Below are 18,671 nucleotides of genomic sequence, written 5' to 3'. Positions count from 1 at the left end.
TCAAAGTTCAGCGTTCAAACTTGTGCGATTGTCAAATAAAAAAATTGCCCGCAGCTTCCCTCGGGGGAACACTGAGGAGGATGCGGAGCATATAATTGGTTAACGGGGCGTTAAAGTGCGACTTACTTGGGTCGATGGCTACATTGGTTAACGTGGTTGTGAAATGGGGTGTTAAATTGCGACTTACTTGGGTCGATGCCTAAATTGGTTAACGTGGTTGTAGGAGGGGGTGTTAAATGAGTGAACACGTACACACGTATGCGAAAGTGCGGCGCTGGTCGAAGGGACGTCGATCATTGTGTTTGTGGATTCCTTGGAATTCATTTCACCGCGACCTTGGACGTCGACGCGCCGTACAAACCAACCGACGAGCGGCAACTGAGCGAGCGAGCTCGACCTTGAGTATATATACAGCGCGACGGCGCATGCGCTGTCAGCTGTTGAATGTTCTCGAAGGAGAAGCGCACACGCGGCACAGATGGCGACGGCGCGACGGCGCATGCGCTGTCAGCTGTCGAATGTTCTCGAAGGAGAAGCGCGCGCGGCACAGATGGTGGGCGACGGCGCGACGGCGCATGCGCGCGCGTCAGCTGTCGAATGTTCGAGAAGCGGTGCGGACGGCGCGGACGGCGCACTACAAGGCGCGAGTATAAGATGCTTCCGCATCTAAAAGCAATTATCGCACATATCTGAGGCACCATAACAACACGTATATATTCTATATGTGCGTCTTTTACTATAAAATACATATATAAGTTACTATAAGGACCGCAGCGTTTATCACGCGGCGCCAATCATGCAACGCTTGCACGAAAAGGGAATTGTTTCCAACACTTTGCTAAGATGACACGGTGGTGGCACCTATCCATCGCCTTGAGTTACACGTCTTATCACCTCTGAGACGGGCGCGCACGCCCGTCTCAGAGCCGCGTTTCGTTTTCCAAGGTAACTGCTAGATAGCGCTCATGTCTCACGTGTGACGTGACTTCGTGCACTCGTTCCCCTCTGCTGCACGCTCGAGGCATTCTAACGCAGCGCCTCCAATATAGCATTCACCAATTTTCTTCCGAAAAACATCAAATGAACGTTTTGTTCAATCTTTCCAGACACCAGAATATCGTCTTTCAACGACATTTGCAGATTAACATGCAGATACGGGGCCATTTCTTTTGTGCATAGCATCGCGTTTTCAGCACAGCGTAAGGAACACGAAGGTCATTAGAGTTACGCATCTACGTATTTTATAGTAAAGGAAGACACCAACTAATAATTTTATATGGATTCTACGCCTCATTATACTTTTTTCTCGACAATCTTCGCAGGACCCGACGCAGCCACCAATTCAGGATGACTAGGCTTTCAACAAGTCCTCGAACTTTGACCGGGTGGAAAACTGATGTGAGAGAGAGACGGAAAAGAGAACATTTCTGTGGTCTATATAAAAGTGAAGCCATTTTCGAACAGTGAAAGCTATAGAAACATAAAGCTACTGTCGTGCGAAATGGCGCTACCACTCGGAAAGATCAAGCTGCGTCTTAAAAAGTACAATAAATCTTGCCCATATTTCTAGAAGGCGCGGCACAAATAAATCCCCGCACTTACACCTTTCACTTATTGCCTCGCCTCCATCGTCTCTCCCAGTACATCTAACTAAGGAACAATGCCACAAATTACGAATATATTGCCTTATTTAAGACACACCTCTTATTCAGAACAGTCACTACATTTACGTATTTCTAAAAAATATATAACAGTGTATTCCTATAAATGACATGTATTGATTGTTTTCTTCATACTTTCAATAATTCCTTATTCGGTTGTTTCGGGCAGTTTTTCCACTCACGTTAATTTCTACTTAGCAGGCTTTTACTGTAATTCGGTTATTCATTTATACCTTATCTGGGACATGAAGGCCAAACAAGAAAGAAAACTTCAATCCATTTTTAAACAAGTTTACTTATTCAAAAAGCTACTATTCGTGATGTATAACCAAAAACTTGACTCATTACACTGTTTCGGTTCTATCTGGCTACAAATCTGACAATAAGGTTAGATGGCATGGCACCTACTTAGGTGGCTGTAACTTAAAGGACTTCTGATCACCCCGCTTTCAAAGACACAGGAGTGGTTTCTTCCTTGCCTTCGCTGCAAGTAATATCTCCTCCTGGAGTCGTAAAGTGTTTTAAAGCATGTGCACAATGTCAGTTTATAGCTTGAGCCTTTTAGGAGTCCGTCGCTGTCAGCTACGCATAGTTATTGACGCTTGCGCAGTCGTAAACGCAAAAAAACAGGTGAAATCATTCGATTGCCAACGGACACGCAAGGCAAGAAAGGATGGATGGGCGACTGCATGGCAGGGACGTGCAGGAGACCATTGGCATCTCACGTCTCGTGTATATGAACCAATCGACAACATGTACTGCATAGAAGTAACGGGAACTACTGTTCTTGCGTCACGAAGTGTGCCAGGAAAACAAGAAACCTTTGGAGAAGATAATGATCTTTTTAAATAGTTTCAGAAGCTGGTTGGGGGCCCTTTTTCAAGTCCACCCCATGGTGATTCTGACACCGACAGCCAATCTTCTCATTTCATGAGACATCACACGCTTTCACCCTAATATGTTAACAGAGCAATATGCGCTACCTTGAAAAACGATATAAACGTTGAAAACTAAAAGGCAACCATTCTGAGACTGACAGCCAATCTTCTCATTTCATGAGACATTGAACGCTTTCACCCTAACATGCTTGAAAAACAATATGCGCTACCTTAAAAAACCATATAAACGTTGAAAACTAAAAAGCAACTTACCTCAGCTGTTTCGATGAGCAAGGCCTCGCCTTGGGTGGTTGGCAGGGCTGTAATAGCGACTCCCCGCCGCCGCACTGCGCTATGCACTCGGCCATGCTGTTGAAAAGGTCGCCGCCTTTTTTTACCGAAGGGCACGCACCGGAGGGGAAGTCCCAAGCCACGCAGCCGGTGCCGTCAAAGAACCACCACTGGCGGCGAACGTCTCGGCTGGCGAGCAAGAACCATCGTCAACTTGAAGTGCTCATACAATGATTGATTGATATGTGGGGTTTAACGTCCCACAGCGACCATATGATTAGGAGAGATGCCGTAGTGGAGGGCTTTGGGAATTTTGACCATCTAGGGTTCTTTAACGTGCACCTAAATCTGAGCACACGGGCCTACAGCATTTCCGCCTCCATCGGAAATGCAGCCGCTGCAGCTGGAATTCGATCCTGCGACCTCCAAGTCAGCAACTGAGTGCCTTAGCCACTAGACCACCGTGGCGGGGAAAGAGCTCTTACAAGCCCTACACTCATATCACAAAATCAGTTATAACTTCGTCAATGTTTCCTGAGTATAGCGAATGCGATTTTACCAAGCTCGCGAGCTGAGAAAAAAAAATAGAGCCACCTCTACTCTGTGAAAGCCAATGAAACATCGAAGGCGATGCTCCATTTCTTCAGGCTATTGAATTTTTTGCAAGTCTTTTCTGAATAATTTTGTGTTGTAATATTGTTCTCCAAGGAATATTCTATAGTGTTAAGCTATGTGGTGGGACTAGTGTTGTATCGACTTTTGTCTCTGCTCTTGTCCGTTTCAGCAGAAATTGCAATTCGCTCTGAAGCTTCGGCAGTCACGTTATTTTCATTTCAACCATAATAATACCGCACGACGACAGGTTCATTCACGACACCGCTAGAAACAGGGGGCATGGCAAAAATTTTGTTCGGAGAGATAGAGGTGAGAAGGAGCACATTTACACACGATAGCGTTAAAGAGCTTGTCTTGGAGAAATTCTGGTTTCGGCGTTATTGGTTGTGAGTGAAAAATCAACATTGCGTCACCGAAATACTGAGCATCTTTCGATGGCCGAAAAATTGAGAAAGATGCAAATAAAATAAATATTAAAAATTTCGTGTCTGAGTCTAACCTTGGTCCTTTAAGTGTCAAGTGGGTATTCTACCGCACAGCCACACCTCGGCTTGAGAATACAGTGAAAATAACCTTCTTGTGCTTGGAAATACAGTGAAACTGACTTTCATGCTTTAAAAACACACGCCTCCTGTATACATGCATCACAATACAACATAAAATATTGCTGTATTAATCCGTGGTAAAAGCGTGCATCGTCATCTGACGTCTCAATGGGGGATTTTTATAACTATTTCATAGTTTAAGGCCAATCACCAACTGCAAAAGGCCCACACGCTATTGTACCCATAGGGCCACGTAGTGGGCGCATAGAATTTTCGACAACACTTCATACACTAAATATCTCAAGTGCGCCCTAATATCGCTATCGCGTTCAACTCCTAAAGGCGAAGCTTAAGGGTCTCCCTTTTTTCTTCTTGCCTGAAGATAATCCCGGCCAAGCAGCCAGATGTACTGGACTGTCGTTTTGTGGATTTAGGTGTTTCACCCCCATCGCATGCGTGGCCCATTTCATCCACACCCTAGCCCAAATTCGTGGCTGCGCTCAAACACAAGCAACATTGCAAGCACAGCTGCTCTGCTTGACTTGCCCCCCTAGCCAAAGATGTTTGGCAAGGGTGTGCAAATAGACATACTAGAACTTAATCAAATAATATTAGAAATGTGATGATACTGAATATAATACGAATAGATATTGAATACTGTTCAAACACCAAGACAGACATTTCATTCATTACATAGTCCTAGAACTCTGCAACAATTCACTTGAAACAAATATTCACAAATTTTCCCTCAAGAACACCCTAGTTTAGTTATTCGACCCGAAATACTGCAAAAACGAAATCTAATATAACCTTGAGTGAGCAGGGACTAGACACTTCATAGTATTTTGTAACTTTAGGTTGATATACACAAGTAACTACAGTATTCCACCTATTTCTATATAAAGTTGGCACACAAAACAATAAATTTTGATCCAGACACTGCCTATACGGCTGAACATGTAACAAAACACATCAACCTAGTTGAAACAATGAGTGATGTTAGACTTATAAGTTATAGACAAAAAATTCAATTGCTGATGATCACACCACCATATTATCAATAAAAGAGACATACAAAGTCAAGCCTACATGCTGAAATTTTGAGCCGTAATTCCCACACTGAACGTTACGGATATCAATAGGTGTATGAGATGCACCTGCACCTCCTGTGCCGGTTCACGGTGCACGATACCACAGTCTACGAGGTTGCGTTCTGATTCTGGACAATGGTGTAGACAGTGTACGCTGACAGCTTAGACGACAGAATCGAGGCTTAGTTGTACGGGAAATCATAGAGTTCATAAAAACACTAGAGGACGCTTTAGAGCTGTGATCGTTCAGTGACCAAGGTAATGATTGATAGCACCCGGAGTTGCCTGTCTTCGTACTTGCGGGCGGCAAATTGCACTTGTGGCTTCGTGTATTGTGCAGTTCGATTTTGTTTTGAAAGAAATAATGAATCCTTTTGAACTACAGGGCCCTATTCGAAACAGTAAGTCTAAAAGAATAAAGTGTTGAAGCTTAACCGCTGAAAATTTTCCTGATTTTTGTTTCTAAAGTATACAGCTTTAAGCCATCTGAACGCACACGGAACCTGGAGTACGAAGATTACACGAATCTGTGAACTACCCATCCTTCCCATGCTTGCTGAAGCGCCGTGTGTTGCAGCTCTCATAGACACTAGCGCCAGAGTTCCCTCTAGTGTGTATTGAGGAAACTCTATGCGGGAAATAGAATGCGTCTAGGAGACGTTCACGCGACGTGACACTACCTCGCGTCATGAAAAGAAAGCTAAGAAAAACAGAGGCAACTGTTATTTCTTCTCTCCCACAATCAAATCTGCCAAAGTTGAACGTAGCTGACGAATGCATGAAATTGCGTCTGCTTGTGCGCGAATGAAAAAACAAGTAAAATTTCAGCTATTCGAGAACTTCACTTAGCCTTCACCTTGTTTGGGCAACGAAGTAACTCGCATCGTCATCTTGAAGCTGTATGTTTTGCCGGCAACGTGAACATTACAATGGGACCAAAGATGGTCGCCGTCCACTTAGCTGTATATTTAGCCGTCTATGGTGAGTGTTGGAACACTCCCCAAATCCCTGGTGCACTGCACCGCCGTTCTCAATTGCAGTGTGGTCCTGAATTTTCTCGTTAGTGTTGACGTCGCGGCGCATCTCAGAAGCAGACACGTTTTGCCTGCGCTTGGTTGAACATTGCGTTGATCGTGGCTGTAAACGGTGTCTAACACCAATTATTTCTCGTTTTTTATGGAAACTGCGTGATAGTGGCAGACGGTAGCGTATAGTTACATCGAGCAGCTGGTGAGTGAAACTATGCGTTTTCAGCTCAATGCAGGCGCACTGGAGCTAAATGACGTACAGGCTGACATGCAAGACTTGCGGGCAAGCTGAGCAGACGACAAGCGAAGCACCAGCGCCCTCTATTGACAGAGAAAAAGAAGACATTATGGCACTGCACCTGCACCATCTGCACAGCTTTTTCATTGCAACGGCACCACCTGAATTTAGGCAGCACCGGTTCCACGCACCACATCGCAATCAAGCACACCTAAAATGTGGCCGTGTTTTGACCTCACTGGTTTAACGCAATTTTGTAAAACTTGGTAAGTGAAGTCTCTGGCCATTTCAGATCACCGTGAACTTATTTTTTTACCATTTAGAAACAGCGTAGGCCCAAATAGACCATCAGTTTTTATGACGTCACTGCAATTGACGTGGGAACCTCAAGAAGGCGTCTCAACCAGCATTTCCATTTTGCACGTTTTCTCGCTTACTGTGCGTCTCGTCACGGCAAGTGCAGTTATTTTCATATAGCGGAAGAGTAAGCTACTAATAAGAGATAATAAGGTAAGTGAAAATTTGTGTACTCATTTTCTTTCTTACACATTAATACTGAGGACAGACAATGATACCACAGGAAATATAGGGGATGCTATTAATGCAATTGTAATGTAAATGTGAAGACGAAGAAAAAGTGGACAATAATATAACTTGCCGCTGGCCGGGACCTTCGGATAACGCGTGCGATGCATTACCACTGAGCCATCGTGGAGGTCATCCCTCCGTTCACTTTACAGGGTATATGTGCTTGGGGGCATCAGTCGGCACATTCGGTAGCCTCTACGGCGTGTCAGCAACGCTCTTCTTTTTGCCAGTTGGCGACACGTAGCAAATGATCTTATTACGAGCTAGTAGCTGACCAACAATCCCTCGCATGCTGCCTTAAGGCATCCAGCCTGCCAGATTGAGACTCTCAATATCAATGAAGGGAACTTTAATTTTAAGGGAAGAGGGTGCACATGTAACGACACCACGCCAAACTTTCGGTATGCACGATGTTCAAAACTTTGGGTAATTGTAGCGAATGGTACATATTCGAAATACCAAGTAATTTTCGAATGTTTTTAAATAACAGCACGATAGGTAGAACTTCCGAAAAACAAGACCTCTAAACAGCTAAAGAGTCCTTTTCTTCTCTCAATTCCTAAATTATTCAGCACGCACTCCAAGCTTTCTCAAGACTACCGGTGCTATACTGAGGACCAGATGAAGGCGTGTGCTCTAAAATGTCTGCTCTTACACACCTTTTAATACGCTAAAGCTGCACCGCATTAGTGAGCGCCGGTCTTCATTGTGTAATACCTGAATGTGGGAGCTGCAGACTGCATTCAGCTTGGTAACTAACAGACACAAGGGTTTTGTACTTGCGTAAATTGTTCTCGTAAATATGGCTTTTAATACTGACAACTACAGGATTTCAGTGCCAGGTTCACATTGTGATGATGTGTTCGGAAGTCATAATGTGATGTAGCAATGAACACAAGGCGCCACAATTCTTCGAGAAATCAGATTCAATTACGACGTCACAATGGTACGTCATCTAAGAGGGGTCGTGTAGGTTTACTTATGAGTTAACTAGCCTGCCGTGTTTCTCTGGCAAGACCTTTTCATAAAATAATAAGGCTCTTGCTTTTTTACAAATATAAATTTCGCCGCAAGGGCAAGGTAATTAATGCGATAGCAAGTAGTTGGAATGTCAAACCAAAAACGACCAACAGCTCGAAACTTGCAGCGTGCCACTGAAACACAAACAAAGACGCTAGAATACTACGCACAGGTTAACACGGAAGAAGCGGCGAAATAACAACTGCCATAGATCTTTCGTCCTAATGTTGAGCAGCACGTTCCTAGCGTCGACTTACAGAACCCGATGCACTTAGATTCATCTCCTTCTTTTAAGTTGCCCCCTGTGAAGTGGCCTCTTTCCGTTTCCTGCCACGCGGTGACGTCTGAAGCAAGGTGCGCCTAGAGTAACCGTATATGCTTCCCAGTACCTAAAGGTAGCATATACAGTTACTCTATAGGCTCGCCAAGAACCCTGGGTGCACCCAGTGTTATTCTGTTGTTGTTGTTGTTGTTGTTGTTGTTGTTGTTGTTGTTGCTGTTGTTGTTGTTGTTGTCGTTGTTGTTGTTGTTGTTATTGTTGTTGCTGTTGTTGTTGTTGTTGTTGTTGCTGCTGCTGCTGCTGTTGTTGTTGTTGTTGATCCACATCATGAGGAGTGACATGAAGGAGCTACTTTCAAGGTTTCAAAGTGAAATACATGTAGTTGTATAAAGAAAGACAGGCTCTATCTCCCCCGACATCTGTGCACTGCCTGCTATAAGTGGCATAAATAAATCCCTCACCATTATTAAGCCAGCACATGCCGACATGGTAATGATGAGCGATTAAACTTTGGTGTCAAAAATCAACATTGCGTGGCCGAAATGCTGAGCATCCTTCGATGACCGAAAAATCGAGAAAGATGCAAATAAAATAAATAATCAAAATTTCGTGTCTGAGTCTAACCCGGAGTATATCTCGGAGTACAGACATGGTAGAAGAGTTATTCACAGATTTAACTGTGTAGAAATGTGACTGCTGCAGCTTTTAAATACACATATGCATGCTAGCTGCAGTCAATGAAGAGCAAATAATAGATCTTTGTTAATTGGGACACTAAAAGCCATAATTATTTTCTCCCTTTGCGTCCCCATGGATACGTAAGTTGTTTGCAAAGGTGATTTTCATGTTCTTCCCACTTCTGAATTTTAAGAATACCACAAAGCTTAACTTTGAACACCCGTTGTATAGACGGGACATGACGCTGACGCCAAGTCACAGCGAAATCTGGAAGAGCAGCCTTTCTGGAATATTTGTCAGACACTCTTGGAGCAACAACTACAAGTACACATGCACTACGTCGTAAATTATCAAAATATTTTTTTAGTGGGGAAGCGTCTACAGCGTTATTACTCACCATTTTTCGTAAAAGCGTGGTACCCACTACACAATTGTGAAGGATCTGCACTTTGTTGATACTCCGGCTGACGAAGATGAATTATGTCTTAGGCTTTTGCAACATATTGGAGCTTGGAATACGCTCGGCATGCTCTCAGCTAACTTTGGTTTGTAAAAGCTTCGCACAGTGTTCTGGCACATACAGCTTGTACTCAAACTGCCCGTACCTCGTGCACCTTGAAAATATGGCTGTCGTAAAGCATCTCTCGGATGGATAGGTGCTTTCGATGCACTTCGCCTTGCAGCTCTTCTCGGAGGTGAATCGGTTTGGGCTGTGGTTGCAAACCGTCAAGTTGTCCGCTGTGGCAGCGGCGCAAGAGTTCTTCGCGGGCACGAAGTGAAACTCCTGGCGCGGGTGACTGCAATAGCTGTACAGAACCATCGAGCACATCCGCAGGGCCTGTAATGAGTGAACCGCAAGAGGTTGGCATTAGCATTGCCGGAGGATTTCTAAAGAATGGCCGTTGGTGGCTACTTTCTGATACTGTATGGGAAAAAATTAAGGTTGGCGCGATGATACCTTTCTGTTTGTTCTTTCACTTAGACCTCAAGAAATTACAAGCTGTATGAAATTACAACGTTGTCTCCAAAGGCATAAAAAATTTGTATCACTGAGTTAGGATTGCTATGCGGCAGCATCTTGAAAAAGAACAAAATGCTTTTTAGAAACCTCTGTGCGGGACATTTTACACAATAAATTGAAAAAGGCAGTTGGGCAAGCCACTAGGGACCACAAATTATATGCCAAAGGTGAATGCAACAATTATGCGAAAGAGAAAATGTCTTTATCAAGCAGGTTTAGTTTGTGTGTACCGAGCAGTAGACAGCTATAATAATGCTTGTAGTGGTATCTTAGGCGGTGCTTCGTCCTACTGCAATACATACAAAGTTTGTTTCAGCCGAGTCAGTATTCTTATTCAAAGAAAATAGTAAGGTACTATGAGTTGATGATTATCTCATCACCAGCGCTTCGCACTAGCAGTTAAGGTAAACTATTTAGCTGCAATGTTGATTCAGGCATCTCGTTACACTCTGCATCATCCTGTGTCGTTTACTATGCTAGCCATTACGTATAATATGGTAAATCTTAATGCGTAAATGGTGAAGATTCAACAGACGATATAAAAATATTGCTCAAGTAACCTTTAGCCCAAATGAAACAGGTGGTCTGGCTTAAAGGTGTCATTAGTACTTTTGCTTTTGATAATTTTTCGCTTGAAGACTTCAAGTACAAAATGGCTTTTCGTCGCGTCATGTTAGCGTGCATTGTATGTTCCCAAGGAAAATGTGCTAACCTCATCGACATAGGCGTCGTCGACCTTCGGGGTCGGAGAACTTCGGCTGCCCTGCGAAGACTGTTGTGACGTGTCTGCCGTAGCTGCAGTCATAACTGGATCATTCACCGGAACACGGGGCAGAACCGCTGCCGGTGTGTCATCCTCCGTGGCCCAGTGGAATTCCTCCCTCGTTTCCATCCCAGTAACGGACGCCCGTGGCGATGGCCTGTGCGGTGTGTGTTTCGCAAGTGTCCAGCGAACGTTCCACCTAGTTATCTCGTCTATCCTGCCAAAGCCCACGGCGGGAGGTCGAGGAGGAGGTAACGTTGCAGGCTTCGGAGGAGCAAGTGTTAGGTCTCGAGGTACCGCTACAAGTGCAGCGGCACCTCCTGACTGCGCCCTCGCATCTACGATGGGCTTGACTCGCACCAGTATTACCGTTACGGAGACCACCAGGAAAGTGGACACGAGTGCCATCAGCGCGAAGATAAGCGTTGAAGAAGTGCACGCCGCGTACTCCACGTGGTGGGCATCTTCAGGATGCGGTCGCAGCAACGACTGGAAGTCGCCGCCGCGATAGAGTGACGACGAGCCGGAAAAACTTGGCGTGCAGTCCTCGTAGGCGTTGCGGATGTGAACCGGTGGGACTTCGCATTCCGGGCAGGAGTTGCGGCCGCCACCTGCCCCGAACCTACGCTTCCAGAAGGTGATCAGCTGGTCGGTGGTCTCCGAGAGAGACGTCATCGAGACTGATGACGAGGTTTGTTGCATCGTCCTCCAGACGCCGCGATTCGGAAGGCGATTCATCGGTATCGGGAGGACTTGGTAGTCGATTCTAGCGAAGACGTCGGTGCCACGACACGTGCACTTCTTCTTTCTTCTCGCCTGTCAATCAAGCTTGCTCGTCAACTTAGAGCAATACAGAACGCAAAAGTATTGCGCTAAAAGGGTACTGATAGAGTATACCTACCTTTGAAGAGACTTCTATTCGATTTGCCTGAAATCATATGCTGAGCAGAAGAAAAGTTAATGTCGCATTCCGCATGGACAAAAAAAAGAGGGGGATGTTCTACCTGTCCGCTTCTTTTTTTTTCTATGTGGTTTGCGTCTTTATCTTTTCTTCAGCACAAGCTGATTGGCCAATTATTGCTTTCTACTAATATTATATGCAGTGGCGGAACACTATTATCACCTTTAGCAGTCAGATCAACGCAGTTTGAAATCCGCCACAGAATATGTTCGTGGAAAATGGGATACTTTAACCCTGACATCGCTTATTGAAAACATACATCGTGTCTGCTTCGTTGCACTGCAGGATGAGCACACCGCATAACGTCTTTTTTGCAGATGACAGTTTACGGTCATTCCCACTTTCTATTCTCAACTATGCCACCTCACATCACCATAAATGCGAGATGTACTTTTTTTATCATTTTTAAAAACAGCAATGGCACAGCAATTCAGGTCATCAAAAATGACCATGCATATCTGAGTTTTTTTTTTTTGCTTTGATCCAAAATTGCTCAGCGTTCTTCTTTGTCTTGGGCACCACGTGACGTTCCGTCATCTTCACGAGATTACGAGAAAGTGACCATAAATGCGACTATACCATTTGTCAAAATAAGTTTTACGTAAGACCATCACTAGCACGAAAGGGCATAGCTAGGCCTCTGTATGGCACCGAAAAAAATCTTTATGCTCTGAAAAAGTCTCAGAAGAAAAATTCCTTCGAAAAAACTCTTTATGCTATCTTAATGTTTCCCTCAGGTGTCTTCTACTGCTCTAGGTTCTAGTATTCCGGGATGTTTTCGTTCACTCAGGTAGGCCTCTTAATGACTTTTTGTCATCAAATTGCATAACTTCTATAGTGTATACACGCAATCCACAAGGAATGGCTGATTTTGTTCTGTCGTCTAGGGGAAACTGACACATACTCACAAGGGACATCAACCACACTATGAGTTGTACAGGGCAGTGAGGAAACAGCAGTAAACAAATAGACCCTCAACGTTATTGCTTCCGTCGTCTACTTCAGGGAGTCAGATAACGAGTGGAAACATCATGCTTTGTAGTGAGCCATCTTGACGGCATACACCTATTATAAATCATGTAAAGTCCTGAATATGCTGTATTAATTAACCTTTAATAGTTATCATGGCAGTTATTTGACCCGTATTCTTAGTAAACACACCCTTTGATGTAATATAGGTATCTTAAGAAACTCAAATTTAACCATTACCTCAAGCTTATTTCGTCCACCTCATCAGAACAATAGATATACGGTGCTTGAATGCTACCCAGAAGATCGTGAGAGGGATCATAGCCACGGCCGTCCCTTTTCGATGGAGGCGGCACGGCAGAAACCCCTGTACTGTGTGATGTCAGCGCAGGCAAAAAAAAATAACACCAGCCCTCTAAAATTTCTCGCGTCCTTCACTATGGCGCCTTTCATGAACACATCGTGGTTTTGGGGCGTACATGCAAGATATTATTACTGTAATTTTCATCGCATAATAACTTCGTTCATTTAATTTTTTATTCCATTCCGTTTTCACTTTATTATGGTTTCATAACACCCGAGCGAATGCTCAACTACCGACATACAGGAGGCAGGCATTTATAATGTTTTTACAAGTACATAGCTGTTGAACAACAATCTTTGTTACTACAATGTAGCCAAATAGAACCCATCGTAATTTTCATCGCATAGGAACTTGCGTAAAGATCATCTACCAATTATTTTCTTCCTACCTGGTGGCGTCATAGTTTGCGCTGCCCAATCAAAACATCCATCCATGAGCTGCTGTGATGAATATTAAATGACACACTGACGTTCCGGCAGTGGTCATAGACGTTCGGCCAGCAGTCAGGACCTCAAGCATGTCGGCAGGCTGCTTAAGCACGCAAGTGTCCGAAGCACGATGCAACCTAAATGACTCATCGCTGTCATCACCCTTCGCAGAAAAATACCTCCTCCTAGAGGCCTAAGTTTATAACAAAACTTATAGGCTTCAAGTTGGCCACTGGGATGGCGAAGGTCTTATGACTAGGAGGGCTGCTCCACGGGGCAAAGTAATAGAAGACGTTTGCCACAAAATGCGGTATGGTTGAGAACATTTCGTGATAGGTATTGTGAAGCGGCCGATAGAGGTATACCGAGTACCAGAAGCAATAATCAAAGAGCCAAGGGTAAAGTTGGTTCTAGAGTGAAAGTTTCTGCCTGCATACAGGCCAGCTGTTATATGAATGAGCAACAAATTGGCATTCTTTAAAGACATCGTACAAAAGAGAACATGGCATTAGCACTGACTACCTGCAAAACATGTTTATTGTTAGCGTGCACATATATACTGTTGAAAATGTAGGAATAACCAGAAGAGCAGTATCAAGAACCTTCACTCACACGTGCACTAAGGACATCGAACGGCCACTAGTTAGTGTTTATAAATTTGGGGGGGGGGGAAGAGGTGGTTGAAATGAAAAGGTACACGTAATGAAACAGTGGCACGGCCGAGCATGCGCGGAAAAAAAAAATAAAGTGTATTGACGCCATCATGAAGAATCTCTATCTGAAAAGTCGATATGTGCGTCATCCTAGTTTTCAAATAAAGAACTTCTTATTTAACTGCTCACCTATATGATGTCATACAATCGCCTGTGCTCACCCTGCCGTCATTACTGACGCTAGACAATGCAACAGCTTTTCAGGTTATTGAGTGTTCTTCACATTATTTTCGTAGCTGCTCGTAAGCTTGCTATAGGTTCACCTGTATGGTATATCATCGATGCGCTCAACACGGGAGAACCTCTCTCTTGCGTGCATTAACGTTGTACGCTAATGGCAAATTTCACTGGTCAAACTGGAGCAAGTTCACCTTTCCCACTGGCAGATGCGGAGTAACCACTGATTCGTGTTGCTCTGTCTAAAAGAGGCGTATTTTTGCGGAGTTCTGGCAACGTGGCGCCGCCATTTCTGGTATTGTTGGGCTACTCTGTTGTGTTCGGCATTTTTTGAGGCGGTATCTGATTACCTGACAAACCATTCCTCTAACAGTGTCGTTTGTCTCTATTATGGGCGATCTGTGAAGAAAGGTTTGAAGAATTGTTCCTTGACCGCCTGTGCACACAACCGAAGATCATCGGCTACGTCGAAGAAGTTCCGGAACCGTTTCTCATGATTGAAACATGGAGTGATTTGGTATCTAAGTCGGCGTGTGGCGTTGCATGCCGCGTATGATGATTCACGACAAATGGGACGAACTAGCGATCAGCGCTCAGGCTCCACCCACATACGGCACCTCAGCTTGCATGCTCGGGAGACATCATATTCTCTTTATTAAGCGCAAAATAAACAACCTCACGCAGCCATGCTTCTTTTTCTAATAACACTACACACTATGTTACGCCTTCGCCAGCGACAAACGTCGCCGCAGCCCACCGAGCGTAGGCCAAGGAATGCGACGTTTTCGGAACAAAGCTCTCTTTCCCAAGGTAAACTCATTGTTGAGCGCTTCCTTTCGTCAACATAACAATGCCTTGTACACTTATACGACGCTTTCACAGGTGCAACTGGCTTTCTCGGTGGCCTCGACCTAAAGAGCAAAGGTAAGAACGAAGCTAGCAGGTTCACCGAGATGACCAGTGTCACCGTTTGTTTCCATGCGAAATGGCTCTCTGTCATGGCTCGATATCTCCTTAGGAGTTCAGAAACGGACGTTGCCTTGGAGCAATGGCACACTTCATACATCACTCTATTCAATTGTGGGTTATTTTAGGTTAGAAACAATATATCCTATGTTTTTCATAGAACCGGCAGCGGCGACATCCACAAATACCAGGGCGATCGGAGCTATTGAAGCAGCTAGGGAGAAACATCTACGGGCACCCATGAGTGATAACCCTCGCTGCGCTCCCGCGCTGCCATTGGCTGCGGCCGCCAGACCAGTGCGGTTACCACGCGGCTACGTTAGGCAAGTTGAACGCCCACGTGGGGCACGAATCGTCGTCGTATGCCGTTAGAACCTGTTGGACATACGTCGTATGCAGCTGTTGGCACGAACCGCCGTACGGCAAATTGAATCTGAATTCCCACCAAGTGTTCAGCATTTTACATGGCGTATGCATAAACAAGTTCCAGAGCGACTTCAGGCGGAGCATTCACGTTTTCCACTGGCAGATTTGGCTTGGCGCAATCCGAGTGCTCGCTTCAGTGTTTCGGCGGCTGCTTCAGATGTACCAGTGTAATCGTCCTAAAGTTTGAAAGTAACACAAGCCTGCAAGATCCGCCATACAACCTGCATGCAACGTATATTCAATACGAAGCGCGCTAGCCTCCTTCAGTTGATTGCTGTAGTACACTACGCTAAAGCTTTCCTAGCTGCACACCACCACCATTCACTCTCAGTTGGGCTATTGTTACAGCAAATCTGTTAGGTAGTAGAGGTTCACCATTTGTCATAGGTAGAAAATTATCATCATACTTTGTCATCAACTGGCACGCAGTCAATGAAAATCTTAGCATTCTGTACAGATTGCTAACAAAAAAAAGGGGAAACGTAGTAAGATTTTCTCGATATCTATGGCACATACCCGCTCCGGGAAGTTATATAGAGAGCTAAGGCTGAGGTTCGCCGTGTGTCGAAGATGGAATATTATCCTCGTCATGAATCAGCGACGTGCTCAAAGTTTACAGAAGCAATCTGTACAGACGGTTAACAAGCACTTAGGAGATGTAGCAGGATTTTCCCAGTATCTGTGGCACATACCCACATGGGAAATTTAACAGGACAGCTGCTATCACTGCACTTCACCCTGTGTCGTAGGTGGAAAATTACCATAATCTGAAACGACCCGCGCTCAATCAATATTCAGACATTCTGTACAGATGGTTAAAAAGAGAAGGTCGAACGTAGTGGAAGTTTGACAACATGTGTGGCACATACCCGCTATGGTAATTAAACAGCGGAGCTGTTATGGCAGAGGTTCATTGTTTGTCGCAGATATAAAATTATCATCATCATGTACTGTCACGCAAGCTGTGTTTGCCCATGCGTTGATGGTTAACAAGAGACGCAGCTGAGACGTCTCTATAATCTCTGTTCTCACCTAGGATTACGCGCTGTAGTGCAAGCGGAACAATCTTTATCATATTGGCCTCGAGGACATACAATGGCGTCACCTACATGATGACGGAACTCATAGAATGCCGGGTAGTGTGACCTACAACACCGCATTTGTCACGCTTTTGCTGTGTACACTGTGCGTGCTTCCTTTTGTTTTGAAGCTCGGTGCTGGAAGAATCGGTAAGACCTGATAATACGGGCAAGCAAACTACAAATTGGTGCGTCCTATGGCACTCTCGCGTCTAGTTTGCGTCGTACAATTGTGACTAAAAACTGCTGCAGCCATGGGGGACAATGCAAGTGGTGTCGCGAAAGCAAAGCTGCCGTATTTTACAACTAGTATCCTATCTGTGACGTCAAAACTGTCGCAGCGCTGGCCTTTCTAGTTGTGTCCCTCGCGGCCAATATTCACTTCAATGACGTACTGTTTTGGAAAACTACCAATTGTGCTACATTTAACGTGAGGGGCGATATCCATGTTTTGGGAGCTCCATCGTGAATTTTCCACGTTGCGATCACAATATAAACAAATTTTCGATCAATTCTCTCGGCAGGCACTGCCTGCACTGATGCACCGTCGAACGCTTTTCTGACAGCGTTAGCTGGCGCGTGAGGATATTTCATGCTTTGTTAGGCACTTTAGGTGTCGGCGCTGTTACGTTCAATTAAAGATAAGCGGAAGCTACATTACATACGCGCGCCAGTGCCATGCGTAGGCGTGAGACGCGTGCATATGCGTTGGCGTGCGCTCGTGGGCTGATATACATTCACTAACTCTGACGATGAAGGGCTGTATATATATAGCTTCAAGCATCAAGTTATTTCGGAAGAAGCTCCCCAGCGCAGGAGCCAGAAAAATCCTTCGACATTCATTCAGCTTACCATGAGCATACCCAATATAACGTTACTTCACTTTTCAAGTCAAAATTTTAACGAAGTGTTAAAACCGTCCTGGTGCTACCATCAACTCTAAAAGCCGGCCCATATCATTATTAACGTGTGTGGGCCATCGGTTTCACCATTCAAGACTGGAAACGCCCAAAAAGGATTGGCATCGATGAAAGCATCTCTGAAACGCATTAGACGACCGCTACGTTTGCTAAACATGTTATTTATAGTGCAATACTTGAAACAGAATTTCTCTTTTATTGTTCTCGCGTATCAAACATTGCGTCGAAGATAAAATTTTTAGAACATTTTCCCACCAACTCACCTAAGAATATAGTTTGCTAGGTCACCTTCGCGTGGCGCTTAATTGTCCTCATTGCTGCTAGCCGCAGCATTTGGTGAGCTATATTCCTTCACATGGATTGACATTAGTTCGTTGGATTTAATTGTGTACATGACGTCCGCATTACCGACGGAGGCGAAAATAATTGAGCACCTTGCGCTTAGATTTAGGTGCACGCTAAAAAATCTCATGTGGTCAAAATTTTAGGAGCCCTCTACTACACCATCTCTCATAATCGTATCGCCGTTCTGGGGTGCTAAGCACAAAGAATTACAATTATTATCCTTTTTCCTCGTGGACTGCCACAGCTACAGTGTGCACACACGAGCCAATAGGACCGGTTTGTTCACCGTACAGATGAGCGAGTCGACTAATGAGTGAAATTAGACTGTCGTGCAGTGATTATGTGTCATCAGGCTGTATCAAATCAACAATGAAGCTATCTGTTCTTTGCATAAACTCATTCAATAATTCTTATTTATTACACGAGTAGATACTTGTCACTGATATTTAGAATAGTTACGCTGCCATATCTCTTGTATCCGATATAACACTTCAACCTATATCTACTCTTCAGAACCTTTATTTTTATTCTATTCTCATAAGACTCGAGTCAAAGCCCACATAGGGGGCTTATTCCAGTGTGTTCCTTGAGAAACAAAACGACGCTAAGGGATAGCGTTTTAAAAT

Source organism: Rhipicephalus microplus, unplaced genomic scaffold, assembly GCF_043290135.1.
Source record: "Rhipicephalus microplus isolate Deutch F79 unplaced genomic scaffold, USDA_Rmic scaffold_56, whole genome shotgun sequence".
In the NCBI taxonomy this organism is placed as follows: Eukaryota; Metazoa; Arthropoda; class Arachnida; order Ixodida; family Ixodidae; genus Rhipicephalus; species Rhipicephalus microplus.
The sequence above is the reverse complement of the archived record's forward strand: the minus strand, read 5'-3'. Positions refer to the sequence as shown.